This window comes from Thamnophis elegans, chromosome 5, assembly GCF_009769535.1.
Source record: "Thamnophis elegans isolate rThaEle1 chromosome 5, rThaEle1.pri, whole genome shotgun sequence".
NCBI classification, from domain to species: Eukaryota; Metazoa; Chordata; class Lepidosauria; order Squamata; family Colubridae; genus Thamnophis; species Thamnophis elegans.
Window position 1 is genome coordinate 54,602,825 of NC_045545.1, and position 22,965 is coordinate 54,625,789.

The following is a 22,965-nucleotide window of genomic DNA, read 5'->3' on the forward strand; positions in this document are numbered from 1 at the left end:
GCTGTATAAAGTGTCTGAAAACCAGCAAAAAAAAGATATAGTCCTATATATTAAGGAGCATTATCAGTTATTACACTGCAGTAATAAGCAGACCAATAATACAAGACAGCTTTGAACTTCCATGCATTTTATGTACTTCATGCATGTGTGCCCTTATATAATGTAGCATTAGGCCAAGTATAGGCAGAACTTCATCTGATATTTGTACTTGGTCTAAACATTTGGGAAATCAAGGTGGTAACATTTTCCTCCCTCTTGGCCAGACCACACTGCTTATGAAGTCATCACCAATTCTTTTTCAATTATTTAAAGCAATTAAGGAACTCACACATCATGAATGCACGTGTACACTTGTGCCTGCATATATGGAGAGGAGAACAGTGTCAGTTCTTATGTACCTACCCAAATTACATGCATTCACTTGACTGGCCTATAACCTCTTCAAATCCAAACTTGGATAGTCGCTTTGTGTGTGTAATGTCCTACCACATGTTTAGGTTTTATTATTACTATTTAAGCTGCATATTCTGGTTTTTCACACAATTGGATTCAACTATATAAGGTAATATGTAGTAGAGGCAACCACAGATTCAACAAATAGATGCATAGAGTTTATATGCGCATAAGGACAGTGTGGTTTAATGTATATACAAATCTTTTGGGCATAGATTTTGTCACTATCTTCTCCACAGCTTTTAACACAGTATATATTAACTAAACAAATGCTAATGCTATCAATGCTAGCCTCAATACTCCAGTTCTCTGATAGGTCAAGCGTTAATGGATATATTTTGTAAATGAATCACTTTTATCATTGTTCTGATTTTTCATTTAAAAGAAACTAAGATTTCAATTCAAAATACTAGATGTTATCTTTCCAATTCTAATACATGCTCTCCCCTCAACCTACGGATTATGAGTCTCCTGCAAATCTGCTTTTGAACCTTAAGATTCACATTTCAGCAAAAAAAATTAAGCATCTGGCTACTCTGAATGAAATGCAATCAATAGAGTCTAAACTGATCTGGCACAGGATCAATTCAGGCTTTGCTTTATTCTTCCCCTGGGAGTCAGTCTGAAAAAAATTTTAAACACATTATAAGCCCTACCTGATGAACAGAGAACAACATTTGTCCAAGAAACCAGGAAACAAAACTCCTTTACCTGAAAACCAGGTAGGCAAGCCAGGCCTCAGCATGATTTAAAGGGAAAAAAGTCAGACAAAGGGAAGGTAAATTTAAAGCACAACTTAGAAGGATGGCAACTGTTACAACATATATTTAACATTCCTGCAGTTTCTGCCCAAATATTTTCCAAGGGACATAAAACCTTGAGAACTGTATCAAAGTGTAACAGTAACTCAACAAATCACACCAATCTGATTTGTTTAAAAAAATGTATAAACATGTTTTTAAAAATTATGTATGAATGACTGCTGGGCAAAATAAAATCAATAAAAATTAGAAAATCTTCTGCAAGAAATTATTAGCACCAATGTATAATATTAATAAATTATACTACCTGTAGTATTCAACAATACAGAATCATATGATACACATTATTATTATCTTTCATCACACAGTCAGTCAGATGTTCAGACTGCTTTTGGCACTTTTATCCACCTACTACCTGATAACCCGGCACTGCCCAGGTATTTATTTATCCTAATCCATACATTTGTTCTCAAAAATAATCCCGGACCAAAAATAATTTCTAATGTGGATTTTCCCCCTAACCAGAGGGAGCCCCCTTGCGGAGCACCGTGGAGCCGTTACCATGGCAACTCCACTGCACTGTACAGTTAGAAGCCATTTTAGGGCACGACAGGCTGTATCTTAAGGAGGAGTGTTAGGGGTTTCTTACCGCCACAGTATTTGTTTCCAAAGAGTAAGTGATCTATGTACCAAGTTTACTTGAAATTGATTGAGACATTCCAGAGTTATGCTGGAATATACACATACACTCATACACACACACACAGAGAGAGAGAGAGAGAGGGAGAGAGGGAGAGAGGGAGGGAGGCAGGCTTGGGTTTCAATTTATTTTACTACCTGTTCACTTGTGCGCATGTGTGTGCAAGTGGGCGGAGCCTCCCACCGCTGCCACTATTGGTTCACCTGATCTGGGCAAAACCGGCAGAAACTAATCTCTGAATTGAGTCCTTCCAAAGGTCCCCGGGTATTCTTATATTTTATCCTGCCCGGATGAAGTAAAATGGCGAACATTCCTAATCCTCTTGCCTCCTCTTTTTGCCACAGCATTGTGTGGGGTCAGTTGAGCTGAGAGAGGCATTCATACTTAAGAGAATTCACAGTAATGAGAAAGAGCATGCTTAATTATACAGTATTGCTTTTCCACGTTTAAAACATTTAAAATCACTTTTAGAAGCAATACTGTAGGGCAAAGTGGCAAAATTTATTATCCTCCCTCTAGATGCAAATATAAAGTTTTTAAGTTACCAGACTAGCAACGTCATCCACACAAGAGATGTACGAGGTGAATGGTCATGCCCAAGGTTCTCAGAAATACAAAGTTGTTTTAGAAGACACTAGAAATGGGTATCCACAAATAAGATGGAATTCATATGTTAGTCACTGGGAGCTGACTCTTTGGAGGTCATTTGAAAAATTTAATGCGCAGATTGTATTGAAGGAGAATATGCTTCACAGTACAATTATTGTATAACCAAAGTCTCTTGAAAAGGAAATTTGATTGCTTTAATGAAGCTTAGACTCAGTTAGGGAAATGTTGAAATATAACATAGAATAGGAAAGAGGAACATTTCTCACCTCACTTTCAAACCTCACTTGATGATATCATTGTGTCTAATCTTGTTGTCTACCTTAAGGAATACGCAGACCTAGAAAGTAAACATTTAGCAGAGGGGTACTGGGAGTTGCTTATTAATAATTTCAAAATATATTTTAAAAAAGTTAACATACTGTATGCATTTATCCTCTGAGAAAAAGACTCAGAGACTTGGCCTTCCAAGAAGAAAAAAAGAAAAACAGGGAAGCTGCCCTCCAAACTGAATGAAAGGGGAACAGCACAGTTATAAAGTTCCTGTCTGATCTGGAAAATTCCCTTGCCCTTCTTTGACCCATCCCCCTCTCTCAGTTCTTAAATAGAGTATGTGCTCAGAGTAAAAAAGATAGAAGCACAGTTGTAATTTATTTAATTTCAGCTCCTTGAATTTGTTCCCGGTTTGGTAAACTGAGGCCTCTGTTATCTTACTGGCTCTTCATCAGAGCAAAGCTAATAATATGTTGCAAAAACCCTTTTTATCCAAGGAATGCACAAATATTGCCTTGATCTAACAGCTTCTATAAGTGCAAAAGAAAACTTGCAATGAAGGAAGTTCCCTGTTTCTTTAAGATTCATGAACTGGCATTTAATTGCTGATTTCAGTTCATTGAAATTTTAAATAAGGCTGCAATCACACACTCATTTACTAGAATGTTCTACTGAATAAAGGTGGTTACTTCTCAGTAAGTGTTCAGAGGATTGTTACATAAATCTATTGTCTGTCAGTCATTGTTAACAAAACATTCCAGCTGTTTTGTCCCTACAATAAAAAGTAATAATTTCTAACTATACAATTGTGTTTCAGTTTTTGTTCCCCAACAACCTACATTAACCAGGAAAAAAAATGAGTTGGCAAATACCAGTAAAGTTATTTGGGATGGAAATTATTTATTTCAAAACAAGACCTTTAAATAAATTAGGAGTAGGGTGGATTAAAATTGATTATATATATATATATATATATATATATATATATATATATATATATATATATATATATATATATATATATATATGTGTGTGTGTGTGTATATATATATGTGTGTATATATATGTGTGTGTGTGTATATATATATATATATATATATATATATATATATATGTATATATATATATATATATATATATATATATATATATATATATATGACTTTTTATTTAAATCAGATTTTTTATTTCAATTGGATTTTATTTTTATCAAATTTATTTTAATAAAATGCTTTTGGAGTAAAATCTATCTAAAGATAGTTTTCTATTTAAGATACATTCCTAATTTAGTTTATTCAGCATGAAATGGAGCCTAGTTATGTAGCATGAAGGTGTATATTATGCAATATTGAGACTGTCGATGAGTGGGTCAAGAGGAGGAGCCACTGCAGGTCAGAGATGACAGTTGCTCTTTAAAAATTATGACTTCGAGTTGATTTAAATCAAATCCACCCTGATTAGAGAAGGAAAAATCAAATATTCTCTCATAGGTTTGAACACTTAGGAAGGGGGAGTAGAGAAGTGCATCCTTATATCAACAGAACTGCCAGATCTGGGCTGCAAATTCTGGGCACCCATCAGGTGGCAGCAAATGGACAAAGAACTCTCTTTGTTGTCAACTAGTGGTCATTATTTTTTCCAGTCCAACTTTGGCAGCCCTACTAACATCAATCTAAGGCCCACAGATATGTTGTACTACAATTTGCATACTTTCTAACTAGATACTGGATCATGCCTGCTTTAATCCCCCTACTAGATCATCCAATTACTAAATAAAATGACTAAATAAAAATTATGGGAATTGCAGTTCAACAGAAGCCTGCTAGTAACTTTAGTGTAGTGACTCTCGGCCCTAGGAAGAAGCCAGTGACAAACTACTGTTCTTCCAAAAATGCTGTCAAGAAGGCTGCATGGAGTTCTCCATGCAGCAGCCAGAAGTCAAGATTGACTTGGAGACACGCATCTCCCCACAAGAAAATTCAATGCTGCTTTTTGGAAAGCTATTTTATCACCCTAAGGCTTTCATTTATGTTTTATTTAGGTTTCTCATGTACTACTTCTTTCTGTGCACCATCAAAGACAGCTGTTGCAATTTAACAGCAGAATCAATTTGCCTAGCATAAAAGGAGTGTGAATAAGAAAAGGAGAGGCAGATGTTTCAGAATGGCTTGCACATTAGGCCACCATGTCTACAAATCCATTTCACATCTGTTCTAGCTACACTACAAAGCAGAACCATGCCAGAACATCCACGGACTGCATGTATATGACATTGAAATAAAGATTTCAGATATCATTCAGTAATCATTCCAAAACTAGTTACCCTCCTGATATGTTGGACTAAGTTCCCATAAATCTCAACCAGCATGTTGAAGGCTGGATGACACCAAGTTGGTGATTGCTATATGACTACAAAATTCATCTGATGACAATGAGCAAGTCTTCATCTCAAGCTTTACCAGAGGGGATTCAAGACATCTTCACATAAGCAGCTAAACTTTTAAGTAATTTCTGTGCAGTTGTTGAATTGCAAGAATAAATTGTTCTCACACTTCCTTCTGTTCTGTTTCCCAGCTTCCAAGCAAGCACACAGAAGTCCCTAGGTTATGAATGAGATCTGTTTCTAGATGTTCTTTGAATTGAATGTGTAGGTAAGTGTTAGACAAATGCTTGTCTTAATATATAGTACACGTAATCTTAATATATAATACAGGTAGTCCTCAACTTACCACTGGTTGTTTAATGAGTTTGAAATTACGATGGCCTCAGAAAGGGTGCTTCACAGCATGTAAAGCACTTCCAGCCATTGTAGACATCATGCTTTCCCACAGTCACGGGATGGTGACTGGGTGCTTGGTGTTGAATGTTTGGATGGAAAGACGAGGCGTGAGGTGGCTGAGGTGAGCAAACAGCTATTTTATTGAAAAACCAACAGGCAACTATGTAGATAGGATTCAGCACCTCGCCCTGCTTGACAGCTATTTATACGGAGCTGTCAAGCAGGGCGACCAATGGGAGCGCCTCTGGCAGCCCGCGCTCAGCCAGCCGCATATTAGCCAATCAGGCACAGCTAGGCTGTTGCTGGCTGCCAGTCGTAAGTCGAGGTCTTGCGCCCGGTCGTAAGTTGAGGACTTTAGGACCGGTTGCAAGTTGACGACTAAGCACTCCTTCCTCCTAAGCACTCCTAAGCATATGCGAAAAGGTGGCGCATGCGTAATCACTTAAGTAGGCAGGCTGGCGTTGGACCCACCCAGAACTCCTCAGTTGCAGCGTCATCGTCAATGGGGTAAGAGGTCCCTGTAGTAGCTCCTCCCCGAAGGGAGTGTAGCTCCGGGCAACATCATGCGGGCCTACCCTCGAGGGCGGATCCAGCGGCAAAGGTAGGACAGGGCGAGGGGGCGCATCTGACAGAGGCGGACTAGATTGTGGCTACCGATAGGCGGTGTCTGGATAGGCAAGGCCTGATTGGGTGAAAGCTCATGTTGGAGAAACCCAGGAAGAGCATTGACGGATGGAGCTGGAAGTTTGTACAGCTGCTGGAAGGCGGTAGCAGGGTAGGGGAGGCCTGACTTGGTGAAGGCCTCAAACGGAGCCGCAATGGTGGAAGAATTGCGGGCTGTAGCAGTACTGGGGCCGGCTGCTGGGCGACAGCGGCTGGGCTTAACGGGCTGGATTGAGTGCAGGCCTCAGGTGGAACGCAATGTCTCAATTGATCCACATGGTGCCTCCACTCGGTGCCATCTGTGAGGGCGACCCTGTAAGAGCAGGGACCGGTTACTGCAGTGATGGTGGCAGGCCCCCACTTTGAATCCCCTGTATAACTCCTAGCCCAGACAAGGTCCCCATCCCCCAAAACATGGGGAGGAGCCCCCAGTTGCCAGGCTGTTCCCCGGAGTAGAGCGGATGCAGTCAGTCTAGGGTAGTTTGCAGGTGCAGGCTGGCTGTAGAACTGCGGTTGGGCGTCCGGTTGTGGGGGAGTGGCAACATAGCACGGCAGACCTGAGCTAGATGCCCCTTCTTGTTGCATCTACGGCAGATGACTGCCTTGAAGGGGCATGCGGAGCAAGTGTGGTTGCCCCTACAACCCAAACAGGCGGTCATGGCAGAGTGTCTAGCCTGCTGTGACGGTAAGCGTCTGGGCACCGCTCTCAAGTGGTCCACCTGGTCCTCTTCGAGCTCGTCGAGGGGCACGAGTTCATCGATGAGGCAGGTTCTGTGGGGTGGTGGAGGTGGCAGCTGGATGCAATGCATCTCGGCCGTGGACTGCTCTGATAGTTCATCGGCTCTGGCTTCCTCCACCGCCCCACAGAGCAACGTTATTTCTGCCCTAGCCAATAGTCTTCATTTTAAACTTCCCAGACCCCGCAGACAAATTGCTCCACGAGAGAGTCATCAAGGTCGATGAACTTGGACTGGATTACCACCATCCGTAGAGACTGTAAGAACTGACTCACAGTCTCGGATTCTTTTCGGACGCACTGATGGAATGCATAGCGGCGGGCCATCCTCGATGGTGTTTGAGCATAATGGTTATTACGCTTCGAAATTAAGGTGTCCCAGGTGAGCTCATATACAGCCAGAGGCGAAGCAAGCATATTGAACATTTCAGGACTGCACAAGCTCAAAATGAAGCTGCACTTGCAGTTCGAAGGCAGGTTGTTGTTGTTGGCAATCAAAAAACATTCAAAATGCTCCAGGAATCCGGCCCAAGACTCGCCGGCGGTTCTGAATGGAGCGAATGGCGGAAGCGAAGCCATGGCTGAGTGGCGTGAGACAAATTGTCGATCCCTTCAAGACGGGAAAAAAAGTTCACTTCCTTTTTATTTTGTAGTGCTGTTCAGGCGAGCACCGTCAGAGTCTCATCCTTGTCGCCAGTGTTGAATGTTCGGATGGAAAGATGAGGCGTGAGGCGGCTGAGGTGAGCGAACAGCTATTTTATTGAAAAACCAACAGGCAACTATGCACAGATAGGATTCAGTACCTCGTCCTGCTTGACAGCTATTTATACGGAGCTGTCAAGCAGGGTGACCAATGGGAGCGCCTCTGGCAGCCTGCGCTCAGCCAGCCGCATCTTAGCCAATCAGGCACGGCTAGGCTGTTGCCGGCTGCCAGTCGTAAGTCGAGGACTTGCGGCCAGTCGTAAGTTGATGAGTTTAGGACCGATCGCAAGTCGAGGACTTAGCACTTGGCAAACTGTTCTGATGGCTTCTCCAGAAAGTGAAAGGGGAAGCGGGCAGGGAAGGTTGCAAGCTGCTGCTGGCTGCACACTGAGGCAATCTCAGTTTCATGTGGAACTGAGATTTCTCCCATCCCAGAGCTGAGATTTCCACTACTACCACCCCGACAAAGCATTTTCCTTTCCTCCTGTCTACTGGGGGGGCAAATCCTTCTAAAAAGTCAAGAGTTAACTCTATTCCTGCAGCCCAACAAATCCCCCTCCCCTCGCCATGTATAGTTCTTGCACTTAGTCCTACAAATCCATGCTCCACGGTCAATATATACAACATAGCAGTGCCAGCTGAAACTTCTACTGTAAGTGAAGACTCTACAGCATTAGTAGTTTATGGCTTGGAAGGTCTTAATTCAAGTCACTAATCAGACATATTAAATCCTGACTGTCAATATCCTCACTGAGGAAGAGAAAGCTTCCTTTTAGAAATAAAGATGGGACCTCCCTCAGCTGTTTGTTTTCAAATGGGACGGGATTAAGAATTGCCCCTCTGCCAGTCAGCCTCCTCCTCTGATTTAATACAGAAGAATAAAAATGGAAATCAAACCAAGTGAGAAAAACCAAAAGCCATCCCAAAGGTTCCCCCCTCCCTTTAACCTCTTGGCCATGGTAGTAGGCAAGGATTAAACCCTGATCACATGACCCAGCCAATTGCATTTGTATGTCGGGATGTAAAACCCGCCCTGCTGAGCAGCTTTTCTCTGCCTGAGGCAGGGAAAGTGGGGTGGGGGTGGGGGCTTCTGCTGAATGTCTCACCCAACAGACACACAAAGGGGATTAGCCAAGAGCCTCTCAGCCCTGTAGAGTAATCCATCAAATTATCCCCTTGTTGGTGCTGCCGTCCTCTTGGGGAGGGAGCAAGGCTCTAAAGGCTTTTGAAGATGCTGAAATTACCCTTGAGCCTGAAACAGTCCCCCCCTTCCCCCCCAACTACTTCTAGGCGAGCCCTACAATGGGAGAGTTGTAAACAGAAGACAACAATTTGGAAGGGAAAAGAGAGGGAACTCTACGCAGAAAAGAGGAGAGGCAGCCAGTGTTAAAAAGGGCAGCGGCCTCTCCCATGTGTCAAAACCCAACAGGTGGCCTAGCCAGCTCTCCGGTAACAGAAACAACAGCAGTCAGGAGAAATATCCAACAATACACGCCAAGCTCCTCCCAACCCACCCCCTTCTCCATTTAGAGAAGGAGTCCTCATTTCTAAGCGTTTAAGTTTGGCATAGTGTAGCAGTGCCCCAGGCATTTCCCTTTCTTCCAAGCCATTTGAGGGCTTTGGGTTTTTAGCGCTGCTTTTCCTTCTTAATACAATGGAAGAGATCCAGATTTCAGCTAGGCTTCTCCTTGTGCTTTGCTGCCTGCATTCTTGAAGAATGTGACGTGAGCAGTGGGCCTGATCCAGAAATGCCATTTCTGAAGATACCGTTTCACAAGTACCTCATTCAAACAGGGCCCAGAAGGTTAGTGGAAGATAAATGGCATAAGGAAAACGAGCTTTGATTTTTATTAAATAATTATAAAATATATTTGTAACTTCTACGTGGCATTAATATCCCCATTCTCAAAATAAGGATCAAGAATGCAAAACTGCTGTAAGGCCATGCATGGTCTGTTCCCTGGCTTTGGCTGGTTGTTTCCTCAGCAGAGGCCTTCATCCTTATTCATTATCCACTGTCAAATAATCACTTTGAGGTCAAGATATTTTGAACTCACTTTAAAATCTGGATGCAGTTTCAAGTTTAAAGCACTTAACTTTGTTTTACGATGCTCTTCCAATAAGCATCAAGGAAATGCTCATATCTTTTCATCCAACTTTCTGCAAAGGAAAAAAGGCAGTTACACATCATATCCAAAGTCACACACACGATCTGCACCACACTGGGATGAAATTGCAAAGAGTTTAAGGTTTTTTGCAATTTTTATCCAGAAGTGGGCCCCTTTTCATGCAACTCTGCCTTCAAACTCCAATAGAGTATAACTTGTATGTGCATCTGAAAACTTCTATTCCTCACAGCTATCCTATAAAGTAGGATATATTTCAAGCCATTTAGTCAGAGCCGCATGATCAATTCACACAAAGTACTACTTCCTGTTTCCATGTAATTATAGGCAAAAGATTATTTTCCTTTCTTTGCTATCCATCTTATTCCCCACCACCATTTCATAAGATACCACTCTTTTGAAATGGCTGATTTTTTTTTGAGAGAATAGCAATACAGAAGTGTAGGAGGTGGTATTCACTTACTTTCCCTACCCGTTTACAAATATGAGCACACGCATCACAAAGCGCATGCACCCATCCACTCATACACTCGGCCTTCCGCACATGCACTTTGGCTTGAAAACGTGCCTAAATAGGACAACATAGAGCTGGGGTGGGGAGGCCCACCCACAATTTCCACTACCAGTTCTGATGAACCGGTACAAACCAGCTGAATACCACCTCTGGTAACACAGCATTGTGTTACAGAGTTAACAACTACCAGTATCACTCTTTTGACCTAATTACTATCTATGTGTAAACATACCTTATTATTACCTCTCGGCATTACAATTATTTTCGCTGTCTCACAAGGAGTTTATTGCTAGAATAAATCATGCCCTATTTCCTATTTCTGAATAGCTGTTAGGAGTAATAATGATCTCTTCTCAATATCCTCAAACTGATTTCATATGACAGAAACTGCAATTCATGCATCATCTACAAGGAAAATAGCTCTATAGGAGATTTATATCTATATTTATATCTTATAGCTCTATAGGACCTATCCTTTACCATTCTGAGAGCAATGCAGATTTCTTTTTAAAAAAATATTCAAATTATATTGCTTTTAGCACTCATTTTTAATATATCTCTTACACACTCTGGCATCTTTTGTCTCTTGAATCCAGCTTACTGAATTTAAGTTTTTTTTAAAATCTCCTTTCTTCAGAGTTCCTCCAAAGTTACATTTGCTGCAAAGTTGTAGAATACAATTCAAAGCCATCAAAGTCATGAATTTAGGGGTGGGAGATCATCTGGATTGCTAGACTTCAAATTTAGAAATTAAAAGGCAGATGATTTGAAAAAGTTTTCATTCTCCACCCCCCCTACACCTACACACACACACACACACTTCACAGCTTAGTCCTGAACAGAAACAAATACTTTGCCAGTTTAACATCACTCCATGACATCAAGAATCCCAAAAATGCAAAGGTCATGCTGAAAACAGCAGCAGCTAACTTTGCTCCTGCTTTTTGTGACAGTTCCTGGTCATGCTGTCAAAGACAATTATTTACATTTTCCATTTTGCCTTTTTTTCTTCCAGCCAGCATGATATAAGGACTTTTGGGAAGGATGTAGAGGGAGAACTACCAGCTGATACAGGACACATTGCAGACTGAATCCTGAGGTCTCCAATTGGAAGGGAAGTTAATGAACCTAAAGAAGGATCCTATGAAACCTTTATATGTAAATATCACTAACATACCATAAAACAAAATGGTGAATTTAAAACAAATCACACATAGAATCCAACACATTATATTGGATTCAGATCCAAGATAATAAGCTAAAATCAAGCAAAGCACCTTATCAACTCGTAAAATGTGTGAAGCCCAAATAATTTTTTTCAGGCAAAAATACCAGTATAAGCAATCCACTGGCTAATCCAGTATAAAAAAACTAGTTAAAACTTTTGAATGGGAAGCTAATTTGTTGCCAATAGAGAGGCTTTATTTGGTATAGAACAGTACTGTAGTGATAGAAGAAAACCACATTACTCCAAGTCTCAGCCACAAGAAGCTTTGAAGAAATTATGATAGCAAATTCTTAAGCTTTATTACATTTTTTCTGACTAGAGTTGAAAAACATGACCTTGTGCTCTTCTGTGAAGGATAGGTTTGAGTTCCAGACATACTAATCGTCCCTTTTGTAATCACATGGTAAGTAATGCATTTTGCAGTTTTGTGGCCTGTCATTCCAGTTATTTATAATCATGCCAGCTATGTAATGTCATCATTGTGATTTTTGACCACTACAAAGAAGGAACCTGCTGATAATCTCCAAAGCAGAGGAGCATGACGTGGAAACCAAGAACCCTTATAAAAGAAAAAATACAAGTACAAAATATGGATTAATTTCAGTTACAGCATACTTTTTAAAACAAGTAAGACAGAAGTGGATGTACTGGGAAGAGGCAATTCTTGTGTAATTCTTTCAACTGGGTTGAAAATGCCAGATTTTGAAAGAATTACCCCACTTTTCTCTCATGAGTGATCCAAGTGTCATTTTCCCACATAAATCCCATTCTTCTCAGTGATTTCTGCAAATCACATCAGCCCAATTATCTCTTTAAGAAGAAAGGCATTGCCCTAGCGAATCAACATTTCTTTTGAGAGCATGACATTTAAGCTGTTGGCAACTATAACTATTATACCATCAATTTCTAAAGTAGGACTGTAGAAGCCTATGGCTCTCATGGTATTGCTTAACCATAGTTCCAACTAATTTCATTAGGGGGAATTATGGTTGAGACACAAGTTCCTCAGTGGTCTACTAAAATGATTGAGACCACTCTTAGAAAACTGCTACTGCTTCTATTTCAGTTTTTCCAAAGACTCACCATTTACGTGAGGTTAAGATAGGTCTTTCTTTCATCATATTCTGCAGTATATCACATGGCCAGGATTTATGACAAATCACTTGATTGTTCAGATTTTAATAATTCTTTTCAAATAAAGCACCAGCTAAATCTCTTGTACAACTGGGATAATTACTTGAATGCTTTCCACATAATCAGATCCTGTTATCCTGTTAGTTTCTCAACAGGAAAAGAAGGAAAGTGGGTTTTGGCAATAGAAGATTGGTTAAGTTTGCACTCTGAGTTGAATTTGGCTGCTGCAAATTTTAAGACTTAGTACACACAGCATGGTTGAGAAGAACAAGGCTAACTATAAACATGAACTCTCACTTACTGGCGTTCTATACAGACAGGGTGGGGAAATCTTCCTGGCAGTTTCTGAAAATTACAGGCATATTCTTTCCTGTTAGTCCTTTATGTTTCATTTCTTCAGAAATCTCAATTTTCCAGATCAAAGATCATGGAGAATATACATGGAGTGGAAAATTTCCTCCCTTTCATACACCTTTCTGGTGCCTTCAAATTATGCTTTCTATAAATAATACTCTGATTTCCAAAAAGTAGTGCCTGTGCATTGTAGATAGTGAATATACAACAAAAGAATCAAGTCAATACCAAAGAACAAGTAGAGAGGGAAGGATAGAGTAAGGACAGTCATAACTGCTGTGAAAGACTGAGTTTATTTTCCTGGAGCCATTCATATTTTCATATTGCCCACAAGTAAAAACGGGGATACCCATAAAAACATAGAATTTGGACAGATTGAAAAAATATCTAGGAAGAAAGCAATGGCAAACCATTTCCGTACAAGAAAACTATAAAAGTGCACTCAGGTAGTCACCAAGAATTTCAGGTAATAAGTAATGCTAGGATTCTCTTTCTCCTACCCCAAATTCAGACCAAGATGCAGTTACACAAAATGCAAATAATAAGCAAAAATGATCTTACATTTATCACCTGGGAAATGCAGTATCCAGGGGTGGCTTGCACCAGTCTCAGTGTAACTCTCACAAAGCTTTGTGTAAGTCACTGTGAACTTTGGAGTTAATATAGACAGGACGGAATGTTTAATCACCCTGCTCATTGGCAGGTCCAATATGCAAAGGTGATGAAATTCATAACTCTGCCCAATGGAACTAAGCCACTTCTTTTCCTATTGATCCATCTTACTGCAGCAAAGGAGCGGCACGATACTAAGACTCTCCCTTCCTCCACCCTCCCACACACTCATCAAACCTACTTTTATCTGGGACAAGCTGCCATTTGGCTACTCTACTCTTCCCAAAATAATCTACAGCAGTGAACATTACACCTGGACATTTTGCAACTTAGTTGTGTAACATTTATGAAAGAGTGATAGTTTATTTGCTTATCTTCCTTCTTTTGGAATCCCTGTCTTTTCTTCTTCCATTAATCGCTTAGATTTTTTGTTTATTTTACTTCTTTTTCAGAAATTTGGCAAGGAAGGCACAAGTAAAAATAAACAAACACCTCTACCAAAGAAAGCATGCATATTCAACTTCTTTCTCTCATTTGATGAAATAGTAATTACAGTCAGCAAAACAGAGTTAACCAGAGCTAACCGAAAATAAATATGAATATTATAATGCCACCTATGGATTTGATTCCGTTTGAGAAATATAACTGAAGAATAAGATTCAGAAAACTCTATGGGCCTCTCAATATCACAAAAAAAAAACTTTTAGTAAAGCCAGTTTGCAAACTAAGCCCTATTCAACATTTATACTTGAAGATAATTCATGATTAATTCCCATTTTGCAAAATGCAACAAAACAGTATAGAGAATAGATGATAGATTAGATAGATGACAGACAGACAGACAGACAGACAGACAGACAGACAGACGGAGCAAGCTGTTTTGGATTGAAGCCTGTCCCTTTGAGTGACTAATCTGTCAATAGATGATAATAAGGAATAGTTTTCAAATACAAGAAACAAAGGGATTATTCTCAGAAATCAAAAAGAAATGAAAAAAGCTGCATTGCTTGTTTTTTGTTCCTGAGACAGTGAAGTCCACATGCTGTTGTCCACATGCTTTTCTTGCCTTTCCTGTAATACATTAGGCTGCACTTAAGTAACTTTCAAAACGTGAAGCTGGGTTTTTATTTGTCTGCACTTATACCTGTCTGCAGTGTCTTGCACATGAACATGGACTTTAACCACAGGGATTAGAAATTGTTTTTCTGAACACCCAGCTAACAACAATAGGAGTGTTAGGTAACTTTAGGTTCAGGAATTAATGGCAACTATCCTCTAAAGAAAAAAGCTACATTGCTTGTTTTTTTTCCTGCCTAACTGAACATAAGGTAAACCTGACCCACAGTCTCTAGGGGTCCTATTTCTCATATACAGAAACGGCTGGTTGAAAAGGACCCTGAAACTCTCTTGGCAAGTAGCAATACAGAATATCGTTTATCTCACCTTGAAAATTATCTTCATTTATGTCTTTGTATTTGGTAAACTGAAAAATAGTCACTGATCACCAAATAATTGCCTCCTAATCTACCTTTGCAATGCCTTTAAAAAGTAATATAGGTATTCTTATATAGGTAGTACAGAACTTTTGGGCTCACAACTAATCCCAAAGTTTTTATATTTGCAGCTGATTTCTTTGGCTAACAATTTTGCTTTGCTGGTCAATTATCTAGCTACTGAGCTTTGTTGTTGTTGTTAGTTGCAGAGTCATGTCCGACCCATCGCAACCCCATGGACAACATTCCTCCAGACCTTCCTGTTCTCTACCATGCTCTGGAGTCCATTTAAGCTCACGCCTACTGCTTCAGAGACTTCATCCAGCCACCTCTGTTGTCCCCTTCTTCTTTTGCCCTCAATCTTTCCCAGCATTAGGCTCTTCTCCAGTGAGTCCTTCCTTCTCATTAGGTGGCCAAAGTACTTGAATTTCATCTTCAGGATATGGCCTTTTAAAGAGCAGTCAGCGTTGATCTCCTCTAGGACTGACCCATTTGATCGCCTTGCAGTCCAAGGGACTTGCAGGAGTCTTCTCCAGCACCATAGTGCAAAGGCCTCAATTCTTTGCTGCTCAGCCTTTCTGAGGTTTGGCAAGCACCAAAATTCACTTCCCAAATACAGTAGTGTAATATTCCAAATTGCAACTTCAATCTCTTCTTAATAGCAGCCAATTCTGATTTCTGTCCTATCTACTGCCATACAGGGATTGTTATTCTAGCCATGACAGTTCCTACTGATCTAAAACCAGTTTTGCATTTAAATGTCAATGTTTTACTTTAAATTTCCATGTTTGAGATAGTACACAAATTAAACTAAGACTAGATGAATTCTATGGAAAGAAAGCTGGGTTTGCTGTACCACTGTCTAGACTGATAAACCACTATCTTACTAGCAAATACAGGAACTTAACACTTTAGAAACAGTTCAGGCCAGTCTTTCCCAACCCTGTGTCCTCTCCACGTGCAATTGTGCAAAGAATAGGAAGACTATAAACATTGTAATTCTCTGCCACAATAACTGATGCAGCCTTGGAATTATGTGAGTTGTGGTTCAACGTATCTGTAGTCAGCATAGTTAGGAGGGAAACAGCCCCTAGAATAGAAAACATCAGTGAATCATGCCTCAAAAGAAAATATGATATGCCAGTGTATAGCATAACAGTGTTGCATATGAAAAAGCTATGTTCAAAGTATTCAGTGATGTTTTGTGCATGCAGTCAATTACTATGCTTATTTAATATTTAGTCTGCCTTCAAGGACTACTTTATCCCCTTATGCCTGATTGAATAAAGATCATTTGCATACCCATTGGTCTAAAAAAAAATTCACAAAACTGATGCTACTATTTTGATCCTTCTACTTATATAATATGCAAGAGTGTAACACGAAATCATCTCAGAATTGTTAGAAGATATGTCATAATTTCATATAAATCTGTTATACCACTTTAGACTTTGCTCTAGAGAAAAAGGATTAAAGTGCTTGTCATAAAATTGGTCACTAGGAAACAAAACAAAGACTTAGAGCACAGTAAGATAAACCACATAAACTAGCAATCCTGTATATGACGGGGAATGGTCCAATTCAACTAGAACAGCTATAGCTAAGACTCATGTAAGCCACCTTCTGATTTAGGAGAAACCCATCTTTGAATATACCCAATGTATTCATGTGGTTCAATGTTGCCTATTTTCATCAATTTTTGGATAGAATAATTTTGAAATATATCTAAAATTAACAGAAAATGAGGATTTAGAAAAGATGTGTGCAACTTTTTGGCTTGGCTGGGCTTCACTGAGTGAAGAGGAATGTCTTGGGCTACATATAAAATAAATAATATAGTTAATGTCTATAAATAACAAACTTCCTTTATTTTCTTATACTTTATTACCATCTTGTGGGAATGCATTGTGTAGTCTGTATGTTTGTATGTACATACAAAGTGCATTTGCCACTTGTGTTTAGACATACACACATTTATGCATACTAAAATAATGTCATGTCAGATCTAAAATTGCATACTGGCAAGGAAAAACTAACTCATTCCCTCTTTTAGTAATCATTTCTTCTCTATAGTGCCAATAGTACAGTACTAATGGGCCATTATAGGCTGTTAAGAGAAATGTTATCTCCATATAGCAAAACACACAGCAGCCGTGATAAACTTTATCCTCCAAAATAATTTTGTGATTCTAAGAAATCCTCCTGAGGAAGAAGTTTATGAAGAACCACAAAGAATTTAGGTGAGCCTAAATCACTCTATCAGCTCACTAGCTCTGAGCTGAACCTATCTGAAAATAACTAAACCTACTCATCACTCAAATATTTGCAATTTCCATTATTGCTGCCACAAATTATAGGTATATGCTTGTTTTAGAAGGTGCCCAATACTTCAGATAATCCCAAGTAAAACACTAGGGTTATATCCCAATCCGTCATAAAGGCTTAGTACTACTTAAAATACATTATTAGGTTTCCCCAAAGCTAAGATTTTTTTAAAAAAAACTAGGCAATAGCTTTTATTGGATTAACTTCTGCTGATGTGGGAGTGTGCAAACTTGATTTTCATAGACCTGTTTCTCAAGCAAAGCAACACTAGTCTGTTTTGGGGTACTACAAGTCAATCTATTTTTTTTAAGATTCACATAGATTATTACTGATTTACAGTCAACTTATGGACTGTATCAGAAAGTTGCTTTCCCTTTAGATCAGGAAAGAGTTTAGTTAATTATTAGAAAAACATCCTTTCTTAACCACAGGACATACAGACCAATCTACTTCTTACATATTAGTTGTGGCATGGGCATTATGAAATCATTGCTGCACTTTTGTTTTCGTTTGAGTAAGAGACCAAACCCTATGAGTCTATCAGAGTTAATCAAGGACACCAGTTTACAGGCCCAGCTGGGAAGCTTCTGCTGGATTCTTTGGTTGGCAGGATCCATGGAAAACTCAATTTGAGGAAGGGGAAGGAGTCTTTCCTTGTACAATCTACATTCCTCCCTCCTACATCTCATCTTCATAGAATTCTGAAGTGGTCAATAAAACAATTTGGAACATGTAGTGGGAAAAGTGTTACATGAAACAGATCTTACTTCAATTATATATGTTCTGGGCCACAGCTTGAGTTCAGTTCTGAAGTGAAGAGCCAATCATGTAATAATTTTTATTACTATTGTCAAACAGCACTTATCACCATTATCAACAACATCAAACCTAATGCTTCAAACAGTATGAGGTTAGCTGCCATTTTATTTTCATAATGCGGTAGTCCTTGTGACTAAGTTGTCCTGGGTCACAAAAACTAAATGTAACATTTAGTTATTTATGGATGCATAACAGATGTTAGATGCCTTGAAAATAACTAACATGTCAGTGCAGTATTAGAACAAAAATTGTTGTCCCCTAATTTAATGTTTAACAACCCATCTCCCCAAACTTTAAATGCCAATTACTAAAAAGCCCTGGTCAGATTTCATCAGCTTATTATATCAACCTAGAATCACCTCCCAGAACTTCTTGACAACATGGTCACGTAGTCTCCACATTTCTGGACGGCAAGAGAGTTTTCTTCATCCAAAGTCACAAGGCTATAATGAGCAACCCAGTTGTCACAACTGAAAATACCTTTGCCTCGAAGTTAGCAGTTTTGCTTTATTCCATAGCATCAATCCATACAGATTTTCTGAGGAAACCTTGCAGTTACCAGCTGAATGTTTTAGATCAGTGTTTCTCAACCTTGGCGACTTGAAGTCCTGTGAACTTCAACTCCCAGAATACCCCAGCCAGCTGTGCCAAGGTTGAGAAACACTGTTTTAGATAATTTAATGCCACCCCATTTGGAGCTTTAAAACGGAAGCCCTGGAAAGTAGACCTATCCCAGGTAAAGACAATTTTTTAAAACAAAATTTCTGCATTTCTAGAGGTGGATTTTCAGCTTCCAGAAATATTAACACCACAAAATTCGGAAGAAAGCGAAGAATCTGAATTTTTTCCCTTTGGCTGATGAAAGAGGTTTAAAAACATGTTTTTGAACTTTATAAGATAGAGCAGCAAGTGGGCTATGTCAAATTTGAATCTGTGCTCTATGGATTTCCAACACTTAACAAGCTTTAGAAAGCTCAGACTATAAAGCCAGTAGGAGAGAGCAGGAGTTCAGGAAAGAATAATTAAAGGAAAAGAGGAAGAAAGAAGTTCAAGGATGAAGCTAACCCGATGATCATTTTTTCCCAGGGCTTGGAGGAATTCCTTCGTCATCTAATAGACTACCGCTCATTAACTAGCAACAGTAACCTAGGGGCCAGACATTCATTTATCCGCAACATTACTCCCAACGCCACGTATCCAATGAACAGCAGCTCTGAAACCCAACTGCTCCGGGTTGAAAGTAACTACGGGCACCGAAGTAGCAAAACGTGGAATCTCCGAGCAGATCGAGCATCAAAGATTTCCGCAGTGAACCCAACCAAAATAAACCCCGCGATTAATATATGACTCATACCTCTTGCAGCCCCACCCCTTTCCGGAGACGAAAGCCTAAGATTTTCCAAAAAGAGCCGAGATTACGATGATCAAGCAAAATAACTTTCTTGGCGGGGCGCTGGTGGTATCTCAAACGGAGCGGACGCTGCCAACAATGTCCTACTCTTAAAATAGTGAGCCGGCTCGTCCCCCGTCCCAACCACCCACGCTCCTCCGCAGCAGTAGCCGCCGCAGGAGGTGGAGGAGGGAGAAGGGGGACGGGGGACGCCGGCCTCCCCAGATCCCCCACGGGGAGCCTTAAAGGACCTTGTCCGAACTGAGAAGAGGCGCCGGCCTCCCAGGGAAAGCCGTCGGAGCGCCGGGGCTTCTTTCACGACTCACTTTCCCAGGCATCCACCGATTGCAAAGCTGGACGGAGCCGAAGAGAGGCTCTTTCCAGTAAGGGAAAGCGGCTCCGGCTCTTCCTTCAGGGTTTTAAAGAGCAAGGGCAAACATGTGAAATGACTTCATAGGAGGCGGCTCGGAAACACGTGTTGCTGAAGTACCTGGAAAAGAGACGCAGCAGTTCGTACGCCTTCTTCTCAATGAGAAGCCGCATCTCCGCTTCTAAGCCCCGAGTGGTGAATTACTTGCGGGCTCAATCGCAAACCGGCTCGCGTTCTACCGCCTTTTAAATTGCTAGACCTCAAGGCGCATGCGCCTTGTTGCCTTGGGAGTGACGTTGACTTGCCCAAATCTGGGGCCGAGGGAGCGTTCCTTGTCTGGAGACCGGCCGAAATTACTTTCTCGTCTCTTCCCGCGGCTGGAGTTCAAGGCTGCGACCCGCGTAAACTCCGGCTTTCGGGAATTACCTGATTACCCTTTTTATTCCAGTGTTGCAAAAAGCACTAACACCCCCCCGCCCCCTCCAAAACTTTGTGACTCTCTAAAATTATGACCAAAGTGTTATTGGCTCCCTCAGACACTTGAATAAAACACCAACAGAGAAATATACATGCTTAAAAAACGCAAATACAAAAAGTAAATGTTAATTTATTATTCCAAGTGTAAGTATACTGTGCCTTTCTTAATTTATAAACTTTTGAGGCTACTTAAAAAAATAAGTACAAAATATAATATAAAAACAATATAGTTAGGATCAAATCAGTATCATTAAAATAATTTAACAATGGGGTACTCCAAAACCTGGAAGCCAAACAGAATCCTCATTTTTGTGCCAAATTACCAAACCTGGGTGGCTGAAGCATCTTCCAAATTTTTAAATTTAAAATATTTAATTTTATATGCTTCTAGGATTTCTAACACTACCAATTTTTAGGCACTTGGACTTCAATTGCCATGCTGTAAAATTGCATTGGAAGTGGGGGCGGGGGAGAGACAATTAAATATTTTTATTTGGCAACCCAGACATGGTTTAACATAAAGCATCTTTCAGAGCAGTTCAAAATTTGATGATTGATGATTGTTGAATTTGTTGATTTCAGTCCTGTATTTCAGACAGAGCTCCTAATATAGGATAAGGAACAATGATTCTAATTTTAATTTCCCCAGATTAAGCTATATATTCCCATATCTACCATATCTACAAATTCATGATTTGTTCATTTCTTTGACAACGTCATTAGGCAGGCTTATTTTTGCTAAGAACATCATGATGCCAAGAGCTTTTTTGTTTGTTTCCAAAGGATAAAGATTTGGTGAAGGTAACATGGGTAACATTAAACTCTTGGACTTTGCTTAAGAACTTGCCAAGGTGTGTGGGTGGTGTGTATGTGTGTATACGCACATGCATGAGAGAAGGGTGATTAATGAGTGTTCCTCAGAGTGTTTCCATTTTTCACCCTCCGGTCACTTTTCCAGCATTGTGCAGTCTCACGGGCTTCCAGCATTCCCATGACATCCCAAACAAGTCATCCTCCTTTCAGTCTTACTCTGATCAGTCAAAGAGGTTGCACAAGGATGGATCGATATGAGACAATAGAATCAACAGAAGCACCCAGGACTCCTTTGCAGCAATAAAGTAAGTCAATTTAAAATATTGCAAAAGTGGTAGAAAAGCACTTTCAGAAGAACAGGAGCCTCTTTTGTCCAGAACAAAACTTTCAGGAAATTACTAAATATTACCTGTAACCAATCCTACTTGGAAGTTATTATATAAAAACTGATCTGATTAGCTGCCTCCTGCTTTTAAACTGTAGAAGACTCTTTTTAGTTGGGTTTTCTATGCCTGACAAAGTTTCAGTGAGTCAGGCAATCATGGCTGAGACCTCACAGATCCAAGTCTGTCTTCCAAGTGCCAATTACAGTGATAAATGAGCAGCTTGTTTCAGCTGTATTTAGACTAGCATTGAAGTCAATTTCACTCTGTAGTCCATTTAGATTTTCATGCAGCATCAGTTTGTGTTACTCCTTTATCCAGACGTGAATGCAGGCATTGCCCAAACATCTGTGTGACCAACTAGATATTTGTACAAATATTCACAAATAGAGTCACAGATGTGGGGATTGAAACATCTGTTCTCCAATTCGATAGGCATTTGTTGATACGCAATTCATTGATAATCCAATTTATATTAGTTTATGACAATGCCAAGACACTTTAGTGATACACATAAAACTTTTTGAATGTGAAATATTATTGCTGTTTATTTTTTATTTAATATCCCATGCCTTGCACTTTTCATTTCTTTTGGTATAGTTGTACAAGTCCTGCCCTTTTTGGAGCACCAGATACTTATTCCATCCAAACTGTTTGCAGATTGGAATCCTTACACATGAGACAAAGCATATGGAACACCCATTCTTCTCATGAGTCTACCAAGTGGGGACAAGTCCATTGGCATGGCTCTTTGAGACCACTGACTGATGCAAAAAGCTAATCTTACTCTCGAAAAACCTCCATAGGTATCTAACTCATTGTGAGAGTGCAAAAAGCTACAAGACCATGTGGACACATATCTAGCCAGGACATATCTTTTGCTAAAGAAAACAATTGGCTAAATGTTAATTGTCAGCCCTCAGGCTGCCATCCAGGGGGAACCTGTCCATCACCATGCCCGCTCGGCCCTGCTTACACGCCACTAACTCTGCCACATTGATGTTGCCTCTCTGATGTCGATTGAGCCTGTAGCTGCAGGTGGCTCTTCTACTCGGGTGCAACTGCCTACTCTGATGTAACTCTTCTACTCGGGTGCGGCTAACCAGGAAAGAGGCTATGATGACACTGAGTGGGGGTGTGGCTGAGGGTGTGGGTCATGGTGATTGGTGATGGTGGGTGGGTTTCATCTGGGTGGAGTTGTGGGTGGAGCTGGGTGGGGTAATGGATTATATATATGGGTGATGGTGTTAACTT

The 22,965-nt window shown here is 40.1% G+C and overlaps 1 protein-coding gene across 4 annotated transcripts in view; it reads right to left on the reverse strand.

Annotated features, from left to right (window-relative positions):
• The window catches only part of SLC45A3 (solute carrier family 45 member 3), a 39,715-nt gene extending 19,449 nt beyond the window's left edge, over nt 1-20,266 (reverse strand). For 2 of the 4 annotated variants that reach the window (XM_032217515.1, XM_032217517.1), the window contains exon 1: nt 13,591-13,820. The gene's annotated coding sequence lies outside the window, so the exon portion shown is untranslated. Of the gene's footprint in view, nt 1-13,590; nt 13,821-19,632; nt 20,069-20,158 lie in introns of those variants that run through there. The other 2 variants (XM_032217516.1, XM_032217518.1) reach the window with 2 other exon arrangements.
• Between the last annotated feature and the right edge of the window lie 2,699 nt (nt 20,267-22,965).